Source organism: Orcinus orca, chromosome 14 (genome assembly GCF_937001465.1).
Source record: "Orcinus orca chromosome 14, mOrcOrc1.1, whole genome shotgun sequence".
NCBI classification, from domain to species: domain Eukaryota; kingdom Metazoa; phylum Chordata; class Mammalia; order Artiodactyla; family Delphinidae; genus Orcinus; species Orcinus orca.
The window spans coordinates 86,206,694-86,226,415 of NC_064572.1; the positions used below are offsets into that span (position 1 = coordinate 86,206,694).

The window sequence follows — 19,722 nt, forward strand, 5'->3', positions numbered from 1 at the left end:
CTGGGCCTGCGCGTCCGGAGCCTGTGCTCCGCAACGGGAGAGGCCACAGCGGTGCGAGGTCCGCATACAGCAAAAAAAAAAAAAAAAAAAAAAAACCTCATTCTTAACATTTTGGAAATATTATTTTTTCATTAGCAATGTCTGCTTGTAATTGGATATTTATTCCAATGAGAAATAATGACCGGGTTCACTTCTAAAATGTTACAAAAGTGATACACATTCAGTTTTTTTCTCACATTCTGCATAATATCCGTTAAGTCTTCTTTTGGCAGGAAAATGCATCTTCAAGGAGCAGCAGCTGCTTTGGAGAGATGTGGACCTGGGTTTACCATCTTTCCTCACCCCTCATCACTGTGGTGCCAACTTTCACAGGAGAGCAATAATAATACTGACTTTGGGGGTTTATTTTGAGAATGACATGAGATAAGATGAGTGAAATGGCTGTTATGGGCTGAATTGTGTCCCCCCAGATTCATACGTTGATGGAGTTCTAACTACCAGTACCTCAGAATGTGATTGTATTTGAAGATAAGGTCTTTAAAGAGATAATTTATGTTAAAGTGAGGTTACTAGGGTGGGTCCTAATCCAATATGACTGATGTCCTTATAGGAGGAGGAGATTAGGACACAGACACACACAGAGGGAGGACCAAGTGAGGACACAGGGAGAAGATGGCCGTCTACCAGCCGAGGAGAGAGACTTCAGAGGAAGCCGGCCCTGACAACACCTTGCTCTTGGCCTTCCAGCCTCCAGAACTGTAAGAAAATCCATTTCTGTTGTTTGCGCAGTCTTGCGGTACTTCGTGATGGCAGCCCCAGCAGACTCCCACACCCGCTCTCCCAGGCCTAGTGTATATTAGGCCCCCAGTAAGTCCTGATTTCTTTTTCCTCTTTATTGTTTTCTTTTGGGAGGAACCTGATTATTATTATTACTTTTTAATAACAGTCACCTTAATAGCAACAGTTTTCTTTTCTTTTTTTGTTTTTTGTCAATATCTTTTAACGGAAGTATAGTTGATTTACAATGTTGTGTTAATTTCTGCTTACAGCAAAGTGATTCAGTTATACATATATATATATATATACATTCTTTTTAAAAAATATTCTTTTCCTTTATGGTTTATCATAAGATATTGAATATAGTTCTCTGTGCTATACAGTAGGACCTTGCTGTTTATCCATTCTCTCTATAACAGCTTACATCTGCTAATCCCAACTTCCCACTCCATCCCTCCCCCAATCCCCACCCAGTCCTTGGCAACCAACAGTCAGTTCTCTATGTTCATGATTCTGTTTCTCTTTCTGACTTACTTCACTTCGTATGATAATCGGTAGTTGCATCCGTGTTGCTGCAGATGGTGTTATTTCATTCTTTTTTATGGCTGAATAATATTCCTCTGTGTGTGTGTGTGTGTGTGTGTGTGTGTGTGTGTATCACATCTTCTTTATCCATTCATCTGTCAATAGACATTTAGGTTGTTTCCATGTCTTGGTTATTGTGAATAGTGCTGCTATGAACGTAGGGGTGCATATATCTTTTTGAATTATAGTATTGTCTGGACATATGCCCAGGAGTGGGATTGCTGGATCATATGGTAGTTCTATTTTTAGTTTTCTGAGGAACCTCCATACTGTTCTTCATAGTGGCTGCACCAATTTACATTCCCACCAACAGTGTAGGTGGGTTCCCTTTTCTCTACATCCTCTCCAGCATTTGTTATTTGTAGACTTTTTAAGGATGGCCATTCTGACCCGTGTGAGGTGGTACCTTGTTGTAGTTTTGATTTGCATTCCTCTAATAATTAGCAATGTTGAAATCTTTTCATGGGGAGGCACCTGATTTTATTAATTCACTTTCTTGAGGTCAGGAATGTGTCGTGCTCATTTTGGTTTTGGCAATGTCTAACACACTCAAGGTTTACAGCATGAGTGAATCCAGATGCTGTTTCTCAAAGTGTGTTCTGTGGCACAGAGTCCCAAAAGACTGCATTTGAAAAAGGGTCCCGTGGTCAGATGACTTTGGGAAACACTGTGAACCGGCTTGGGGAGGGGACATGGGATTCATCAGGGAGGGGGTTACGTCTGTGGTCCCCAGGAGCCCACCGACAGGAGAGCAGAGGCCTTTCTTGTGGGTCTGTGACTCCTTGTTGCAGGGGCGAGCCTGTGGTGACTAACTCGACACTTGGCAATCACACGTGGGACTGAGATCCACTTGTGAAATAATGATTGCAGTCATCTAAGGAATCCGAAGATTCGCTTCAGTTGATGAAACCTGAAACTTGATGGAAAATTTTCCTAATAGCTTTTTAACCCTGGTTTGCAGGTATTTTCTCAGTACCTATTCATGACCTTGTTTATAACTTGGGCAACATGTGTTTCTTGTAGATGCAAGAACGTATCCTTGGCTCCAGATGTTATGGAGCCATCACATACATTTATTTCATAAAATATCACAAGGTTCACAAACCCAGATGATCTGATTTACATAAAGCAGGGTAACCCATTGTTTGTTGGAGGAGTTTGTTTCCTACTTGAAGTTTGGGTCACCATGACCCGATGATGTCTTCCTGTTTGCGGTGGGGAAACCCTACAGGCACAGCTTCACCACTCTACTGCCTTTAGCTTTCTAGGAGTGATTTACCTGCATTGCTCCTATGTGTTATCTGCCGTGGTCCAACACTGTCTAGGTTGACTTGGAATTCAGGAAGGCTTGACTGCAGTTTCCCTTCTAAATGGGCCGTAGATCTGTCCAGATATCACTGTCAGAAAACTGTGCTCACAGACGTGTGTTGTTTGATGCTAATTATGTTGTGTATGTTTTAATTAATCTACACATTTTTTTTTTTTAATTAGGGAAAGCCAGTAACTACCTCACACTCTCCAGCTTTTCATTCTTTTACTTTGGAGGCAATTCATATTCCTGCTAGCACTCACTGCCCGTATAGCTGTGGCCGCGTAGGGAGAAGTCTCTGGGTCTTTGGTTGCTGAAACACTGGAGAACCTATGATTGGTGGCCTTGGCTCAACTCAAGGGGGCCGGGGGTGTTTTCCATGTGCTGAGGCTCCTTCACCCTTTCCCCAGCAGTCCTTGGACTAGCCCTGGAGCTGGCCTGGCTAGCACCCTGTCCTCCTGGAAGTTAAGGAAAAAGAAAGAAAGAAAGAAAAGATTGGCATTTATTGAGTGCAAAATCTGTGTCAGGCATCTGCTAAGGTCTTCACTGGGATCATCTCATTTTATCTTTACAAAAACTCCATGAGGAAGGTTCTTTTGTAGAGGGTCATAATCATAAGTATACTATGTTGCAGTGATTACACAGCTCATGAAACAACAATTTAATTTTTTTTAAAAAGAAATCAAAGTTGTACATGCACCCGATTTAAAAAAACAAAATAGTTTTACAAGGTTTGTTGAAAAGCACACATCCCCAACTCAGGGCTCCCCTGTCTATGTCACCTCCCTCCCATGATACCTCCCCCCGAGGTCATCCCTCCCATGATACCTCCCCCGAGGTCATCCCTTTTGCATTGTACCGATGTAGTCTGTGCTGGCACAACTCCTCCCGGGCGTCTCAGTTTTAAGCATGGTCTTTTCTCTGTGAAGATGAGAATGCACCGCTGTCCATACCTCTACGCCTACCCTACACACTCATACCCTTATGTCCACCCGTCCACTTCCTATACTTACCCTGCAATCCTGATTAGAGCCGTGTCCACCGTCACAACTACATAAATGCTGTTCGAAGTTCAGCCACGTAGTAAATTATGGTCACTGTTGCACATTTTTTTGTTTTGTTTTTCCAGGAGTCAGTTTTCTTTAATTTTCTCTCCCAATCGCTCAGTGTGGTGCATTCATCACGAGGTCATTTGTGTTAACCCTCAAGACCTCTGGGTGCCTTCCCTACCCTCAGGTTTCCTTCTTGAGGAAAACCTCTCCCAGAGCTCCTGTCCTGGGCCATCCAGTCTGCACTGTTTGCTCCTGACACCTGTGTTCCAGAAACGCTTTTTTTCTCTTTCTAACTCTCAAGCACACCTGCTGGTCATCTCCTAAGAAAGGCTCATGGGAAGCCTGGGTCTGAAAAATATGGAAATAATTTCCCTTGAGAACTTTGGTGGCTTCTTTCCACCGTCTTTGGCTCCTGGTTTGTTGCCTGGTTTGTTGCTAAGGTTCTGGATCCCTAGACGGGCCTCTTTTTCCTTTTGCTGCTTCCTCTCTGGAAGTTCGAAGGATCCTTTGTTTGTCCTCAGAGCTCTGAATTTTCACCATAGTGTATGTTCCTGTGGGTCCAGCTTCATCAGTTGTATTGGGCTTCTCGTAAGCCCCTTTCATCCAGAATTTTGTGATCTGGGACATTTTCTAGAATGATTTGTTAGCTAATTTCTTCCCCTTAGCCTTCACAGTTCTTTCTGTCTGGAAACTCCCATTATTTGGATATTTGACCTCCTGGGATGATTCTTTAATTTTCTTTTTCTTTCTCTCCTGTTAACCAATTTTTTTTTGCTCTGTGAGATTTCTTTGATTTTGCGCCCCAATCTTTTCATTGACTTTTTTCCATCTTTCTTATAATATTCTGAGTTGCCAATAACTCTCTTCTGTTCTCCAAACATTCCTTTTCATGATCTCTGTCTACGTTATACGGTTGTGAGCTCTGGTCTCCTCTCTCCGGGCATATTAAGGAAAGCTTTTCCCTTCTTCACACACAGTCTCAGTCTCCCTCAACAGGCTTCTTTCCGTGCATTTGTTTTGGTCACTCTTTACTGGGTGGTCTGCTTTCCTCTACTGGTTCCTGTCTGCTCACCTTTATACACACGTGACATAATGCCCATGGCATCTCTGAGTTCCTGGGACTGTGGGCTGGGAGCTGGGCAGTGGGTTGTAGCTCCCACCCCATGTCAAGGTCTGTAGGTCTTTCCTCACGGGTGGTCGTGAAACAGAGCAGGACCCTGTGGTCCTTGCCCCCCATGTCCTCCGCCTGCCTTTTGTCTGTGGAAAAACTTTAGCCGAAGAAGAAGTTTAATCAGAGAAGTGAGAAAATGCAGAAGCAAGGAAAATCAGTCAGACAGGACAGAACAATAATAGTTTAGTCATTAAGCAAAGTCAAGGACCTTTACTTCCTCCTCAAGGGCTGTAGGTCATATTCTGAGCCACATCCTGGGAGCTGTCTTATAGATACTGAAGCCTCCACCAGGTGGAGAAGTGAACTACATGATGACCAGGCTGTAGCCACGACATGAGCTGCCACAGTTCCGAGAACTGGCCTCAAGGAAATGGGAACAAACCGACCCTGGAACTGAAGATTAATTATATTGATACTTCAAACAATCAAGATGATGCTGACCAGGATGAAACTGATGACCAATTTCAACATGACTGTCTGGGCTGCCTGTGCTGTTTCTGCATGGAGCCCCCTTCCTCAGGCTATAAAAGCTCTTGCCCGGATTGTCAGTGGGGTCGACTCAGCCTTCCCCCATGGTTGCTGGCCTCCAAAATAAAGCAAACTTTCCTTTCCACCAACCTGGCCTCTTTATTGGTTTTTGAGCGGCGAGCAGCTGGACGCCACTTTCGGTTACATTCGGATCCCCCAGAGGATATTCCCTGTGTCCCCTGCCTGGAGGGGACAAGCCTTGCTGCCCAGTGGGAGAAAGGCTGGCATCTCAGCATCCGTGGGCTGTGTGCAGTTAACCCCTCTGTTCCTACAGGAACTCCTGTCCTCACCTGTGTCCAGTGACCGCTGGCCCAGGGACCTCTGTTATGGACCTCTGGCCTCCCCTGGAGGGGGAGGTACAGTGTCCCGGTAAGCAGAGTGGGACGGGGACTCTCGCTGCCTTGTGACCTACGTTCAGTACCACTCCCACCCTGAAACCCCTCCCTCTGCTCCCAGAGGCCCTTGTGCCACCAGTGCCCCAACCTCTTGGGTTCTCTGGGTAAACCAGGGTAGCTTTTGGCCTTCTCGGCCCAAGTTCAACTTTCAGGGCCTGCTCAGTCAGTTACCACCTGTCCACCTGCCTCCAGCTTTTCCAGAATGTTCTTGCAGTCTTTCCTTTTCTTCACACTTGTGTGAGAGGCTTTTATCTTTTAACTTTTGCCTTCGTATAAAACGAACCCCCTCTCTCTCCATCTGCAGCTGTAGATCTTTAATTCTCGTTGCAGAGTGCTGTTCCTTTGTGTGATGAGATCACATTGTCTTTGTTAATCCCCTTGTTGATGACAGTGGGTCATTTCTGATGGTGGCTACTGCGAGCTTGTCGCAGGCTGCGAACATTCTCGTGCGTACCTTTTGGGGCACATGTCCTTGTTTCTGTTGGGTATGTATTTAAGAGGGCAATTTCTAGCAGGCATAAAAGTCTATGCTTCCTTTAGCAGACGCTGGCTGACACAACATTTTCCAAAGCGTTTGTCCAGTTTTCACAGCCACCAGCAGCACCTGGATGACCCCACACCCTATTTGAGCCCTTCTGACGGGTGTCACCATGACCTCACTGTGTTTTCAACATATTTCCCTGTGGAATGATGACATTCAGCACACTGTCATATTTTTGAAGGCCTTCGGCTGTTCTCTTTTGTGAAGTCTCTGTTCAAGTTTTTAGCCCAATTTTCCATTGGATTGTCTTTTGCTGATGAATTTGTGTTTAAAAATATATTCAGAATGTCAGTACTTGTGATACAGATAAAGGCAGACATACATGTATACACACATAAGTATATACACAGGTGTAATCTTCTACTCTGTGGGTTGGCTTTTCATTCTGTTAATGGCACTTCTCATTTTAATTCTAATTGTAACACAGTCCTGTTTAATGATTTTTCTTTGTAGTATTTTGGGGGTTTTGTTTAAGAAATCCTTGCCTCCTGTAAGTTCGCAAAAATCTTCTCCTAAGTTTTCCCCTAAAAGTTTTATTTTACCTTTGTCTGCAATCCATCTAGCATTGGTTTTTGTGAATGGTTTGAGATAGGAGTATGTGTGTGTACTATATATGTATATAATATTTATATAAAGATATATAATATATATAAAATATTATAAAATATAATATGTAATATGTATTATATATAAATATATTATATAAATAATATATATAAATAATATATATAATTAATATATATAAATCAATATATTTTCCCATTTTCCCCCAATGGACATCCAATTGACCTAGCACTGTCCTTTCTCCTCTGCATTGATGCGTCACTTTGCCCTAAATATATATATATATATATATATATATATATATATATATTTGTTTGTTTTGTTTTTGTTTTGGATCTCTTTATTTCTGGTAATGTATGTCCTCCAGGTTTATTCTTCTTCAAGGCTGGTTATTATGCATATATTGAGTTTATAATAATTTTGAGAGGACTGACATCTTAGCAGTTTTCAGTCTTCAGTCCAGAATCTTGGAATCTCCCTTCATTTATCATTAGTCCTCTCAATAGTGTTGAGTTAGTTGGAAAGCTTTTTGAAGGTCTGTGCACACACTTCACTCACTGCCCAGTCATTCCTTTTTTAACCCTTCAGCCCCCATGTCAGCCTTTCACTAACAGAAACCCATTCTCAGAGATGGCTCTCCTTCCTTGTTAACAAACCCAGTAAACTTTTCTAATTTTGTGTCCCTGTAGACCTCTCTGAACGTTTAACACCGGTGCCTCCTGGTGGATTTCGACTTTCCTTAGTACCACTTGCCCCTTCCATTATGACAAGCTTACAGTGAAAAAAAAATTCAAGCTCACATCTCCATACTTGGAATTCCAATTTTGTTCTCACATCTAGCCTCTTTAAAATATTAATAGGGCTTCCCTGGTGGCGCAGTGGTTGAGAGTCCGCCTGCCGATGCAGGGGACACGGGTTCGAGCCCCGGTCCGGGAAGATCCCACATACCGCGCAGCGGCTGGGCCCGTGAGCCACGGCCGCTGAGCCTGCGCGTCTGGAGCCTGTGCTCCGCAACGGGAGAGGCCACAGCAGTGAGAGGCCCGCGTACTGCAAAAAAAAAAAAATATATATATATATATATATATATATATATATATATATATATATATTTTATGAATATTTTGGGGTCTACAGAAAAAATTGAGTGGAAAGTATAGTTTCCCATATTCCTCCTCAACACCCCTCCCCCCAGCCCAGTATCCCCTATTATTAATGTCTTGCATTGATGCAACACCTTTGATACAACTGATATCGAATCTTGATACATTATTATTAACTGAAGTTTGTAGTTTACCTTAAGGTTCACTCTTCGTGTTGTATATTTTATGTGTTTTGACAAAGGTGTAGCCATCAGTATCATATAGGATAGTTTCACTGCCCTAAAATTCCCACGTGCTCTGTCCATTCATCCTTCCCTCAAATTCCTGAATCACTGGAAACCATTGTCTTTTTACTGTCTTCCTAGTTTTTCCTTTTCCAGAATGTCATGTAGTTGGATTCATACAGATTCTTTTCTCTTAGCAACATGCATTTGAAGTTTCCTCCATGTCTTTTCATGGCTTGACGGCTTGTGTCTTTTTGTCACCAATATTCCATTGCATGGATGTCACAGTTTGTTCATCCATTCACCTATGGAAGGACATCTTGATTGCTTCCACGTACTGGCAATTATAAACACAGCTGCTATAAACTTTCATGTGCAGGTTTTTGTGTGGATGTAAGTTTTCAACTCATTTGAGGAAATACCAAGGAGCGTGGTTGCTGGATCAGATGATAAGAGTATGTTTAGTTTTTAAGAAGCTGCTAAACTGTCATCTAAAAGTAGCTCAACTGCTTTGCATTCCCACCGGCAATGAATGAGAGTTTGCTCCTGTAGTTTCATATTCTTGTCAGTACTTGCAGTTGTCAGTGTTTGGGATTTTAGCCATCCATTAGGTATATATGGCATCTCGTTTTTTTTTAAGATTTTTACTTTATTTATTTATTTTTTGGCTGCGTTGGGTCTTCGTTGCTGTGCGCGGGCTTTCTCTAGTTGCTGCGAGCAGGGTCTACTCTTCATTGCGGTGCGCGGGCTTCTCATTGCGGTGGCTTCTCTTGTTGCGGAGCACGGGCTCTAGGTGGACTGGCCTCAGTAGTTGTGGCACGTGTGCTCAGTAGTTGTGGCTCACGGGCTCTAGAGTGCCGGCTCAGTAGTTGTGGCGCACAGGCTTAGTTGCTCCCTGGCATGTGGGATTTACCCGGACCAGGGCTCGAACCCGTGTCCCCTGCATTGGCAGGTGGATTCTTAACCACTGCACCACCAGGGAAGCCCACATCTTGCTGTTTTAATTTGCAGTTCCCAAGTGACATATGATGTTGAACATCTTTTCATATACTTCTTTACCATTTGAATATCTTCTTTCTGTTCATGTTTTTTGCCTATTTTTAAATAAAGTTGTTCATTTTCTTATTGTTGAGATTTAAGAGATTTTTTTAATGCTTGGATACCAGTCCTTTATCAGATATGTTTTTGCAAGTATTTTCTCCCTGTCTGTGTTTTGTCTTCTGGTTCCCTTGACAGTGTCTTTTGCAGATCAGAAGTTTTTAATTTTAATGAAGTCCAACTTATCAATTTTTTTAAGAATCTTATTTTTTTTTATTTTTTATTATTTTTTGCGGTACACGGGCCTCTCACTGCTGTGGCCTCTCCCGTTGCGGAGCACAGGCTCCGGACGCGCAGGCTCAGCGGCCGTGGCTCACCGGCCCAGCCGCTCCGCGGCATGTGGGATCTTCCCGGATCGGGGCACGAACCCGTGTCCCCTGCATCGGCAGGCGGACTCTCAACCACTGCGCCACCAGGGAAGCCCAAGGATCTTATTTTAACACCTAGAATTTTGGTTTTGGTTTTGAGCCTTAAAATGTGCAAAAGCTTGACTTTGAACTTCCTCCAGAGCCAGACTTTGTGTCGTTTCCTTTATTCCCCACACGTCTCTTGTCTTGCTATCCCATCATGGCCTTTCCCTTTTCTTCAAAACCAGATGAAGGCAAATAGCCCTGGGGTGCTGCTGTCAGCTGTCTTTCTGCCAGGCCCACTTCCTTGTCCCCGTCCCAGACTCTGGCCCACTCAAGGCCCCACTTTGGCCTGACTCTGGATTTCACAGGTCAGAAGTTCATCCTGCAGATCACCCCGGGGGCCAGAGGCAGGCAGAATCATCATTTGTTATGGAAATGACCTTCCATTTCAGAAGCCGTGTGGCCTCCTCCTTGTTCATAAAAGTTTACATTTCTCGCGCTCTGTGATGGGCCCCGACTTGCTCCTCATTGCGTGGGTGATGGGTGTTAATACCAAAGCGGGAGATGATGAAGGACAAGGCCGTTACCTGAATGGTTGCCTGTCTGGGTGAGGGCTGTGTGACGGAGGGAGCAGTGTCTCCCCTTCCAGAGTAGAAACCCCTTTGTTTTGCCACAGGAAACCTCAGGTGAGGTGCAGCTGAGGTTGAATGACTTCAGCAGTTATCTCTTCATCATTAGGCCACTTCTACCGAGGCCATCTCCTCTGTAAACACAGACAGTGAAATATTAAAATAATTAATTTTATTTTTGGCTGCGTTGGGTCTTCATAGCTGTGCGCAGGCTTTCTCTAGTTGTGGCGAGCGGGGGCTACTCCTTGTTGCGGTGCGCGGGCTTCTCATTGCGGTGGCTTTTTTGTTGCGGAGCACGGGCTCTAGGTGGACTGGCCTCCGTAGTTGTGGCACGTGGGCTCAGTAGTTGTGGCTCGCAGGCTCTAGAGCACAGGCTCAGTAGTTGTGGCACACGGGCTTAGTTGCTCCGCGGCATGTGGGATCTTCCTGGACCAGGGCCCGAACCCGTGTCCCCTGCATTGGCAGGTGGGTTCTTAACCACTGTGCCACCAGGGAAGTCCTAAGACAGTGATTTTATAATTTGCTCTCAGGCAACTGAGAGTTTGGGGGCTCTTTACCTTCTGCCTTTTTACAGCAGCTAAATCACAGCTGGGGTTTTTCAGAGCTCGGCAAACGTCATTATTAAAAACAGAAGTTATTAGTTTCAACGCCAAACAGTAAGTCAGTGTGAACCCCTTGCTGGCTCCCTGAAGGAAGGTCTCTGTCTCCTGGGTCCAGGAGAAACACAGCTGACCTTACAGTGGGGACCACTGGGGTGGGCCTGCCGGGTGAGCACCCTCCTGCCGTGTGTGCAACTGTTGCATCTTCAGGTAAAGTAGGAGGACCACTGAGTGGGCTTCTTCGATTGGAGCCATCAGGCTTATGGACACTATTCCCCCTTCAGGTGCTGCAAATTCACAGATAGAAAAATAGAAAACGGAAGAAACATAGAAAAGGGAAATGAGGCTAGAACAAGTTAGTTAAAACCATTCTCACTCCCCCATTCCACCCCCGCGCTTTCTCCTTTATCCTCTTGCAGAACCTACTCCTAATTCACAGGTTTCTTTGCTCCTTCGTGATCTTCCTTACCTTCTGCAGTCCTTGCTTTGTACTGATGATTTGCCCTTTCAGGGTTTGCACAGCGTACCGCTTTCCTGTTAGCCCTGAGCACAGATGGGTGCCTGGTAGGTCCACAAACCATGATGGTTAAAGAAATGAGCAAGGACATGGGTGTCCGAATCTCTGGACGACCTTGGCCTCTCCTGCTGGGTGTTCTAGAACTCTTCCACACCAGCTGTCTTCGAGGGGACGGCAGTTTTTGTTCTCTCTGGACCTGTTTCCCATCTTCAAACCTTGATGTGGTTAAAAATGTTTTTGCTTTATCTATAAAGCCCTTTATTCAAACCAATCAAAGCAGGGGTGTGTTTTGAGGGGGGTGAGGTGAGCGAGGGGACAGGAAGCAGACCCCAGCCCTGGAGCCCTGCTCCACCGTGGAGACCCCCAGGGGTCCTGGGAGCGCGTGCACAAGCCGCCGGTCTAGGTAGCTCCCAAGATCCTTGGCAGGTCTGCACTCACTGGCCTCCTACGGCTTTCTGTCCACAACCTGGCTCACGAGTTCAGCCTCAGGCCAGCTGCTTCCTCGGACTCCCTGTGTTCATTTGAGGGGCCAGCACTCACCCGGGTGCTGTCTCTCCAGGCCCACAGAGGGGCCCTTGGGAGGGGCCTCTCTGCATTTCCAGTCTCTCCCTCTCATTCCGCTGTCACCCTGCCAGCTGTCACCCGCCCTCACAGCTGCGGGTCTGGACGGTGCCACAGGCCTCCTTCCAACCCCTCTGTTTTCTCTCCTTTCAACCCCTTGTCTTTCTTCCATTGCATGAGGCATGAACAGAGCTGCCAGGCTAAACCTTTTAAAGCGCAACTTTTGCCCGTCAGTTTCCTCCTCACAAAGTCTAAATGCCGCACTGCGCCCCGGTGACCGCGAGATAAAGCCTCTCTTCTTGGCACGGCATCTCGGGCTGAGCCAGCTCTGGTTACCAGCGATCTTCCCAGTTTTGTCTCTTAGGGTGCTCGGCCGCCACCCTCACCTGCGCCGGGCTGGCTTGCGGGCTCCCTTGCAAACCGTGAGGAGAAAGGAAACAGAGGAAGAAAGAAAGATACACGTGTAAAAACAGGAAGGAGATGAGATGGAATTTCCGCTCCTCCCTTGTCTCTGGCCGGCTCGCCCAGCCCCACCCTGGCCGGCTCGCCCAGCCCCACCCCCCTGCTGGAGGACAGAGACGTCCCACCCCGCCACTCACTCCTACCAGAGGTAGAGATGAGGAAGGAAGGAAGGAAGGAAGAAAGAAAGAAAGAGAGAGAGAGAGAGGGAGGGAGGGAGGGAGGGAGAAGGAAGGAAGGAAAGAAAGGAAGGAAGAAGGAAGGAAGGAAGGAAAGATAGAAAGAAAGAAAATCCCTTAGAATAATGACAGAATTGTGGTGATTAAATGAGCTGACAGGTGTTTAATCATAATTCATTAAAAATCTCAAAGTATATCTCAGTGATTCTTGGTCTGTCCTATATAGGTTAGAATATGATGTAAGGGATGTGGGTATGTACACCTGCTCATTGGAAAGGAATGGGCTTTGGAATGAGGCTGACCAGGTTGCAGTTCTGGCTCTGCCGTGAGCTGTGTGGCCTCTTGTGAATTGCTGAACCTCTGTGAACCTCGTTTTCCTCACCTGTGAAAGAGTAAATAAAGCTTGCTTCTCAGGGAAGCTGTGAGAATGAAATTAGTCAACTTAGGTGGACCTTACAGTCCATGATGCTTTCACTTTCTGCCTCCCTTAAAGCAAAGCTCCCTCTGGGTCTCTGCCTGGAATCCCCCCTGTACTGTTCTTTGGGACCCACAAATTCCCAGGCTCTGAGCCTGGATGCGGAGGGCCGGCCTCAGGGTGAGAGAAGGTAGAGCAAGAAAGTCCAAGGGAAAAGCAGGAATTAAAGCTAATGGGGGTCTCCCTGTGCAGCTTGGGCTGTAGGGAATCCCATATGGGGGGCGTGGTCATGGGCCACAGCTCCATCATTCAGGGAACTTCTGGCTGCCAACAGTTAAGGCAGGATCTGGGTTTTCTGTGAGGGGAAAACACGAATCTTAGATCACTATTTGCTTATCATTTGTAAGATAACATTATTCACACTCAAAAGGAATGATCACGTGTATAACTTTAAAAGCTGACATGTGGAATAAGTAAATTAGGGAATTTTTCTTTAAAATGTGTACAACATTTTGAGTCTGACACAGAAATTCTACCCCAAACTCCAGATTATTTTGAGAAACTGATCTAATAAAATGAAGAATTAGAAAGACCACCCATAACAGCTTAAGGAGAGTTCAGTGATTTGACAAGCAATGTACATGGTATTTTGTTAAGTGAAGAAAACACACTTTCTAAAACAAGAATGTGTAGGATGATCCCATTTTATGGAAAACAATACAAGAAAAATATAACATATATAGACAGCAAACTATCTGGAAAGACATATCCTACTGCATTTTTTCTTCTTTTGAATTATTTTTAGTGCTTAGGTTGAATATTCCTTTGGTAATAAGAAACAGACAAAAAAAGTCCTACTGTTATGTAACTCTTGGGAGAAATACATGCTTCACCTATAAAGTAGTCATGCAAAAATAATCAAACTCCATAGATGCTAAGATTCAACTACCAACTCCCAAGAAATACAGGGGATGGAGGACTGTGTACAGGGGACCCACAGGAAAGCAATCAGCCCAATACAAACTGCGGGGAACGCTATGCGTTAAGCCACTGGCTTCTGTAATAGATAAAGAAATTGATGAGAGATAAAGATGGAGACAGGAGGAGGGGAGGGGAGAGAATTTAGAAATTAAAAGAGGCTTAAGAAATGCACTGGCCAGTTAACAGCATGTGAAACTTATTTGCATTTTGACTCAAACTAAAAAAAAGTTGTCATCCAGGAGATTTACGGGACAATCGGAAGGTGGAACTCTGGCTATGTAATGCTATTAAGGAATTCTTGTTAATGTTATAGGTACATAAAGACCGACTCTTTCAAGATGGATCCCAAATATCTCCAGTTGGATGGCCAGGCTGTCCAGGATCTGCTCCCCAGTAATAAGGGGAGGAGGGGGGCAGGTGGGGGTCCCCCAGGCAACAGGACTGGCCATTAGCTGCTGAATATTAAAGCTGGATGGTGGGACCCGGGGTTCACATCACTGCCGCATTTACTTTTGTGCCTGTTGACATTTTCCTTAATAAAGAAGTCTGAAGAAGCTGCTCTTGGTTTTCTCAAATGACTCAGACCAGCTCCCTGAACTAGAGGTTTCTGCCCACCTTTCTCTGGAGGACCCTCCAGTGCCCCTCCTTTGCTGCTTCCTCTCCTTTCCACTTAATTATCTGGAGAATTCTGGGGCTGGACTCGCTGGAACCTTGGCAGGGTGCTTCGAGTCTTTCCATTCTGAAAAGATTTCTCTGTTGAGTACCTGAGGACCACAGCTTTCCGAGCTGGGAGGCCTCCTCGTCCCCCAGGGCTGTGCCACGCTAGCCACTGCCACCAACGGTGGGCAACAGGGCACCACCTTTGCCGTTCAGGTACGTTACCAGCTAAACCAAAATTATTAGCCTTAATACAATTTTAAAACAATTATTGAGCTAACTGGATGCAAATTAAACAAAATGAACCTATAAATATATGTGTTTTTCAAATTAGTAATTGGATTTTTTCATGATCTTTGGCGTGACATTGATAAGCTGCCGCTCATAACGGTCTAATTAGGCAATATGTAAACTTTGGCACTTGGTTCTGTCCTAGTGGCTTTTTCAAATGATGTTTGTAAAATTTGCAATTTCATATTACAGATTAAAAATTAAAAACTGCAGGAGGCTAACATTAAAATGAGAATTCATTTCAGGGAAAGCCCTGTAGACAAAATTCACCCTAATAGAATTGTGCATTAGGGGCCGCAAATCACGATGTATAGTTACACAAGGGAAGCCTTGTCAAAACCAGTATTGTTGGTCTGTAGTTCTATTCACAGTATTAAACCCATCAGCAAAGCCACTTTGGGGAAAATGTGAACATTATCAAAGAACAGTAAATTAGCAAGAAATTAAAGCATATACCCTTGCATTTCCAAAACAAAAGATCCCTTCATTAAAAACCTTTCATCAGTGGTTTAATATTCATAGCAGTAATTTGCATAACTAAATCAGTTTTCACTGATGAGAGACGACCAAAGTTTTTTCACTAATTTCTTTTTTGAATGAGCTCTCTAGTTTTTTGATTAAAATTTCACACCAGTAGTTGAACAGAATTGAATCCACGGCTTAGCCACATTTGCAAGTATCATCTTTTAAAACACCAGATTAAATGTTACTTCTTAGGAAGGCAGGTATTGTTCAAATAGCTTTGTTTACTTTCACTGCATATAGTTTTCTCTCCTTGAAATTTGGGCCTTGAGTAGAAAAGGTTGACAGGGACAGAATCAAGTTGATGGCGTTCGGACTTGTTTCTGTTTTTTTTTCTGAACTCGAGGGTGGGCACTGCGTGAAGGAGCCGCTGCGGCCCGCTAGTTCCAGCAAAGTCATTTGCCTGCACACGTTAGGGATTCCAGCATCTTTGTGAAAGTACCGTGATTTTCTAGCGCCGCTTCTCCTTAGAAAGGGTGGTGGTGACCTGGTGAGGAGAAGAGGTGAGGAGGCCAGCTGGTTAGACCCTGGGGATGAAACAGAGGGACTGCGATTTGCAGGGTTTGGTCCTTTGGCTGTGACACGTCCATCCATTTGTCTAGCAGTTTAGTCCAAGTTAAAACTAAAGTCACAGCCTATGTTCAGAGCGAGTTAGTGCATGACTATTTTCTTCCCTCTTTCAACCTGAGGGGCTCAAAGATAAATTGGTGCACACTTTTTGGAAGAAGGTAGTCACATGACTTTCATCAGTTGTACGTGATTTCCAGACTTTTTGAAAAATTGTGAATGAAAATACCAGTGGCTCTCCCAGGTGTGGAGCTTTGCTGCTTACTTGAAAAGCCGTACCGTGAAAGGTGCGTTGCCCCTTCTTCTGCGAGGAGCATCTCCCCACTTTCTCGGTCCCAGGCAACCCCAAGTCACTGCCTGAAATGTGGCTCAGTAATTCTAACTCTGGGGAGTTGTGGGTCAAAACCACTATCTTCCCAGAGACATACAGCTCTTACTGGTGAATCGGTTTCTGGAGAGTCCTACATTTTGGGGACCAGTTGTATTTCTTGATACCCAAACCAGGAAACTCAACCATTGACATAAAAATGAGGACCTTAGGAGAACATTTTTTAAAAAATTAGTTAATTAATTAATTTTTGGCTGCGTTGGGTCTTTGTTGCTGCACACGGGCTTTCTCTAGTTCAGGTGAGCGGGGACTACTCATCATTGTGGGGCTTCTCACTGTGGTGGCTTCTCTTGTTGCGGAGCACGGGCTCTAGGCACGCGGGCTTCAGTAGTTGTGGAACGCAGGCTCAGTAGTTGTGGCTCACGGGCTTAGTTGCTCTGCGGCATGTGGGATCTTCCCAGACCAGGGTTCAAAGTTGTGTCCCCTGCATTGGCAGGCAGATTCTTAACCACTGTGCCACTAAGGAAGTCCCAGGAGAACACTTTTATAAAGTATTTATGATGGATCGTCTTATATTCCTTTCATCCAGTCAGTGTATTTCTGTAGAACCTATTGGACACCCAGTGCTGTGCTTTTATTTCACGGAGATCCTGAAACTCTCTGTGCTGTGGATTCAATAAGTGGCTACACAACGAAATTATTGTCTGGTAGTTGTATGAAGCCCGGGATGGCAAGTTCCACTCTTCAGCAGATGAGATTATTTAGGGCAGGACAAAGTCAAGTTAAATTTTTTTCTCTTTAGATTATCAAGTCAGCTTACCTACCCGTTAGCTTTATATAACAGGCTTATATCACTAGCAGATCAATCTGAAAATCTTCGAAACTAGGGGGAAACATCCCGTTTCAAGAGAACTTAAGAAAAAGCTTTTTTCCCTTTGACAGGCCTGTACGTCTCGTTTCATCGTCCACTGCTCTTACACAGGCCTTTTTTTTGTGTGTGTGTGCGGTACGCGGGCCTCACACTGCTGTGGCCCCTCCCACCGCGGAGCACAGGCTCCGGACGCGCAGGCTCAGCGGCCATGGCTCACGGGCCCAGCCGCTCCGCGGCATGTGGGATCTTCCCGGACCGCGGCACGAACCCGTGTCCCCTGCATCAGCAGGCGGACTCTCAACCACTGAGCCATCAGGGAAGCCCTTAAACAGGCATTTTTATGGACTGGTCCCTACGGCTGCCCTTAGCAGTCTTCTCATCCCTGGAAAGTGAGGGCAGAGAGAATGCACATCTCCACCCCTCCTGGAGGGATCAACGGAACAGTGGAAGCAAAGGAGAAAATTGGAAGGCATGTATGTGTCTCGGACAAAGTAATTTGGCTGGTGGCAGAAAAGGCTGACGGAGGAAACGCTGACTGAAGGCTTCCTGTGGGGGGGATGGAGTATGTCTCTTGGGAGGGAGAGAAGGCAGCAGTGTGTGTGGGGTGACCCTGGCCCCGCCTCCATAGGATCTGGTCTTGGACAAACCTGTGTGGCCTCAGAGCATCCCCCTCTTCCCTTCTCTGCAGAGTGGTTATGTCCAGCCTATGGATGTAGAGGAAATCGCTTAGAAAACCACGCTGGCCTAAGCCAACGTAGCCTGAGATAAAGTGAAGTCCAGGCGCGTTGTCCTGGAAACACGGGGGTCCGGGAGACAGGGCTGTGTGTGCAGACTGCCGTCCTGCTTTTCTTTCCACTGGGCTCCTAATTTCCTGGCCATCTTTGACGTTTCAACGTGTGCCCGCGTCTTCTGTAGAAGCATATGAACTAGAGACCAACCAGAACTTTTTGATAACGTGCAAGGGTTATTATTAAATAGAAGTTTTAAATAAAATGCAGAACAAAGAGGGCTGTGATGGGAAGAAAAAGCAGAACTAAGGGAGGAACACATTTCAAGTGTGACTTAAACGGCAGATTCGGGGTCTGGATGGTAACCTTGACCAGGCAGCCAGAAGGGAGCCTGCCCATGTCCGGCCCTGCTGGAGGGGAGCTGGAAGGCGCTGGTTCGCTCAGTCGCCTCAAAGTCCCAACGCCGGTGCACGCTGACAGAGGCCACGTTTGCCTTTGCATGAACGTTTTAGAGCAAGGCTGGCCACCAAGCACTAGGTCCTCTACTGAGCTCTCTCCACTTTCAGGGCTGACGTCCAGTCCCGTTTTAGAGGGACGTTTTGGCACAGCCCGCGGCCCAAATTCAGGCCCACGTTGGTTTTCCAGGATTGAAGGAACCCTCAGATCCCAGCACTACCGATGCCTGACGTGTCTAATCTCTGACACCCCGCCAGCTCAGGAAAGATTTCATAATTAAAAATGTAAAAATGTTAATTACCTGAAGATACTTCCTGATGGGTAGCACTAATCAGGAGGGAAATTGATGGTATTGAGACAGGGAAAATTATTAGATTAAGCAATATTCATGGGAAATGTATCTCATAAGAACTCTGTGTGCAGTCCTGCCTGTTTGGTGGTATTTCTACGTTATGTTTTTTGGTAGGAGGAAATGCACTAAACTAAAAGAGAATTGGATGAACTGCGTTGGTCAGAAAGCAAGGTATGTCTTCCTGGTCAGAGAAGTATTCAGAGACTCAGCAACGATGCGGGGAGGAGTCGGAGGGAAGGACCGTACAGCTTTGATGCTCTTGTGGCCTCACGAGAGAGGGGTCTCATGCTGGAATCTGGGGGGGGGTCCCGCTGAAGGTCTTGGCTGGGCTAGTCGGTGAGTGGGTCGGATTGTGCCCAAGAAGGGTCTGTGGGCGCCTGTGCTCACATTAGGGGGGGGTGTTTCTCCAGCTGGTGTGTCCCCGGAACCTCAGAGGTGCATCGTCTGTCCTATCGGGTGCCCTGACTGCCTGGAAAACTTCTGTAAAGGTCCAGAGAGCAAATAGTTTCAGTTTTTCCAGGACTATAACTTCCGTCCCAACTGCTCAGCTCTGCTGAGATAGCTCCAAAGCAGTCGTACACAGTTCACACACAAACCGCATGGCTGTGTTCCAGTCAAACTGCATTCACAGGCACTGAAGCTTGAATTGCATACAATTTTTATGTGTGATGAAATAGCTTCTTCTTCTTTTTCCATCATTTTAAAATGTAACATCTATCCTTAGCTCGTGGCCCGGATCAGGCCTGCAGACTGTAGTTTGCCAGCACTGGCTGTGTGAGACTATCTTAGAATCTTCATTGGCACATCTCCTCCTTGATCAGTTTCATGTATTTTAAACTCTAGAAATGGAACTTTCTGTGTTAGTTGAACAAAACCACAGCAGTAATGAGAAGGCAAGAACTGAGAAGTCTTGGTG

General features: G+C 45.5%; 1 long non-coding RNA gene across 1 annotated transcript in view; it reads left to right on the plus strand.

Moving 5' to 3' along the window:
* The first annotated feature begins 615 nt into the window (after positions 1 to 615).
* Positions 616 to 19,722, plus strand: part of LOC117199872 (uncharacterized) — a 101,390-nt gene continuing 82,283 nt past the window's right edge. Inside the window, exon 1 of the long non-coding RNA XR_004481217.2 lies at positions 616 to 867. This is a non-coding gene — a long non-coding RNA (uncharacterized LOC117199872). The remainder of the gene's footprint in view (positions 868 to 19,722) is intronic.